This window comes from Orycteropus afer, unplaced genomic scaffold (assembly GCF_000298275.1).
Source record: "Orycteropus afer afer isolate SDZICR_OR568_19922 unplaced genomic scaffold, OryAfe1.0 scaffold00941, whole genome shotgun sequence".
Taxonomy (NCBI): domain Eukaryota; kingdom Metazoa; phylum Chordata; class Mammalia; order Tubulidentata; family Orycteropodidae; genus Orycteropus; species Orycteropus afer.
The window spans coordinates 517,458-521,129 of NW_006922528.1; positions in this window are offsets into that span (position 1 = coordinate 517,458).

Consider the following 3,672-nt stretch of genomic DNA (forward strand, 5'->3'; position numbering starts at 1 on the left):
TAAGTTTCTTTTGTTTCTCATTTTCTAATTGTTGGAATTGTTGAGTTACAATGTTCATTTTGTTTCTTTCCTCTTTTTTGATGTGAGCATTTATTGCTATAAATTGGCCTCTGAGTACTGCTTTCACTGTGTCTCATAGATTTTGGTAAGATTTCATTCTCACTTTTTCTAGGAATTATTTTTTTCCACACTTTATTTCTTCTGATACCCAGTAGTTGTTGAACAATGTATTAATCAATTCCCAAATGTTTGGTATTTTTTCCTTGATCAGTCTGTTGTTGATTTCTAACTTCATAGCATTGTGGTCTGAGAAGATGCTTTGTAGTATTTCTCTATTTTTGAATTTATGAAGGCTTGTTTTATGTTCTAACATATTGTCTATTCTGGAGAATGATCCATGTGCAGTAGAGAAGATTGTGTATTGTGCTTTTGTTGGGTGGAATGATCTGTATATGTCTATGAGGTTGAGTTGGTTAATTGTGTTGTTGAGTTCTTCTGTATCTTTGTTGAGTTTTTTTGTTGTTGTTGTTTTGTTTTGTTTGTTTTTTTCTAGTTGTTCTGTCCCTCCTAGAAAGTAGTGTGGCAGTAGTTTACTACTATTGTGGAGTTGTCTATTTTTCCTTTCAATTCAGTTAATATTTCCTTCACATATTTTGGAGCACTTTCACTGGGTGCACAGGTATTAATTATGGTGATGTCTTCTTGGTCAAATGACCCTTTTAGCAACATATAGTGTCCTTTGTCCCTTATGCTGTTTTTTACCTTGAAGTCTACTTTATCAGAAATTAATATTGAGACTCTTGCTCTTTTTTGGTTACCATTGTTGTTGTTTGGTGCTGTCATGTCTCCTCCAACTTATAGCAACCCCATGCACAACAGAATGTAACACTGCACAGTCCTGTGCAGCTTCACTCTCCTTGCTATATCTGAGCCCATTGTTATAGCCACTATGATGAATCTGTCTCATTGAGGGTCATCCCCTTTTTCACTGACCCTCCACTTTACCAAACATGATCTCTTTCTCCAGGGAATGGTCCCTTCTAACAACATGGACAAAGTAGGTGAGATTAAGTCTGACCCTTCTTGCTTCCAAGGAGAATTCTGGCTGCACTTCTTCTAGGACAGATTTGTTAGTTCTTTTAGCAGTCCGTATATGCTCAGTATTCTTTGTCAACACCACAACTCAAAAAGCATCAACCCTTCTTCAGTTTTCCTTATTCATTGTCTAGCTCTCACATGCATATGAGGCAATTGAAAATACCTATTGGCTTTCTAACTCCATGTCTTTGCACATTCTATTGTATTAATTGGCTTTGTTTTCTCAAGCTGCTCTTTAAAATCTTCTATTCAGCTCTTGTATCTTGTCATTTTTTCCATTTGCTTTAGCTAGTCTCCACTCAAGGGCAAGATTCAGAGTCTCTTCGGACATCTATTTTGGTCTTTTCTTCCTTTCCTATCTTTTTAATGACCTTTTGTTTTTTTCATGGATGATCTTCTTGATGTCTTCCCATAATTCCTTTGTTTTTCAATCGATGCACTAAATCTATTCTTTAGATGATCTCTAAATTCAGGAGTTATATATTCTTGGTCATATTTTGTTTTAATTGTCTTCAGCTTCAACTTGAACTCACATGTGAGAAATTGACAGTCTGTTCCACAATCAGCTCCAGCTTGTTTTGGCTGAAGATATTGAGCTTCTCCATCACCTCTTGCCACAGATGTAATCAATCTGATTTCTGTGTACTCCATCTAGGGTATTTGTAATGAATAAGTCATTTGATCTTGCAAAATCCTTTCATGGGATCTCCAGTGTTATTTCTATCACCCACGCCAAATTTCCCAACTACCAGTGATTCTTTTTTGTTATTATCTTTCACATTCCAATCATCATTGATAATCAATACATCATGATTGCACGTTTGGTTAATTTCAGTCTCCAAAAGTTGGTAAAAATTTTCATTTTCCTCATATTTGACTTTGGTGGTTGGTGACTAGATTTGAATAATAGTAGTATTAACAGGTCTTCCTTGGAGGCATATAGATATTACACTATCACTCACAGGATTGTACTTCAGGATAAATCTTGAATCAAAACATTCTTTGTGATGATGAATGCCACACCATTCCTCTTCAATTTGTCATTCCCGGCAGAGTAGATCATATGTTTGTCTGATTTAAAATGACAAAAACCAGTCCATTTTACTTCACTGATGCCTACGATATTATCCTTTATTTGTTCCGTTTCATTTTTTGACAACTTCCAATTCTTCTAGATTCATACTTTGTACATTCCATGTTCTGATTATTAAAGAATGTTTGCAGCTGTGTTTTTTTTTCTCCTTTTGAGTTGCGCCATATCAGCCGATGGAGGTCCCAAAAGCTTTTCTCTATGGATTTCATTAAGATTGGCTCTACACTGAAAAGACAGCTCATATCTTGAGTGCCCTCTAACCTGAGGGGTTCATATTCCAGCACTATATCAGACAATGTTACAGGGCTATCCATAAACTTTTCCAGGAATATATCAGAGAGTGTCCCACTGCTATTCATAAGGTTTTCACTGACCAATTGTTTCAGAAGTGGATAGCGTCTTCCTTCTTCTGAGTTTGTCTTAGTCTAGAAGCTCTGCTGAAACCTGTCTACCATTTGAAATGCCAGTGGTATAGCCTCCAGCCTCACAAGCCACCACAGTAGGACAAACTGACAAAGTTGTCTCCCTTAGCTGTGACAAACTGCTCTGTTCATTTCCTGGTCTCCTTCAGCTGCTCTGAACTGCTGCCCACCCCACTTCCTGGTGTGTCTCCTCCCTCAGCTGCTCTAACTCACACTTCCACCTCCCCCAGCTGGCTTCCTGGTCTGTCTCCTGTCTCAAGCTGCTCTGAACCACACTGTTGCCCCTCTTGGCCAAATCCCTTGTCTGTCTCCTCCCTCAAGGTGCTCCAAAATGCACTGCCTCTACCCCCCGGCAGACTTCCTTTTCTGTCCTTGATTACCGTTAGCTTGATATATTTTTTTTCACCTCTTAATTTTTAATTTTATTTTTCTCATCATGTCTAAGGTGGTCTCTTGTAGGCAGCATATCAATGGGTCTTCTTTTCTTATCCAAACTGCCACTGTCTTTCTCTTGACTCGTACATTTAGTCTGTTCATGTTAAGTGTAATCAGTGATTAAAAAAACAATAAAAAATAAAAAAAAAAAAACCCTAAACTCACTGTCATGAAGTTGATTCTGACTCATAGCAACTTCTCCTTGAGTTTCCCAGGCAGGATCTCTATGAAAGTAGATTGCCCAGTCATCCTTTTGAGGACTGGCTGGTGGATTTGAACTGCCACCCTTCTGGTTACAGTAAAATGCCTTAGACACTAGGCCATCAGTTAGGTATAAATTTATTGCTGTCATTCTATTGTATTTTGTGTTGTGCTATTGGTATTTTCCTTGGTCGGACTATTTTTTCTATCCTGAGCTCAATTTGTTATCAAGTATCTCTTTTCTTTTCTTCTTTATATGTTTTTCTTCTTTCTGGATTTGCTCAGGGGGATTATTAATATTTGTGGTTACCCAGAAATAAATTCTTGTCTCCTTAATTTTGGAACAGTGTGTTCTATAAAGATGTTATCTTGTCTTCTTCTCTGTTTGCAAGTTTTGTAATTAGAACTTTGATTCCCTCTATT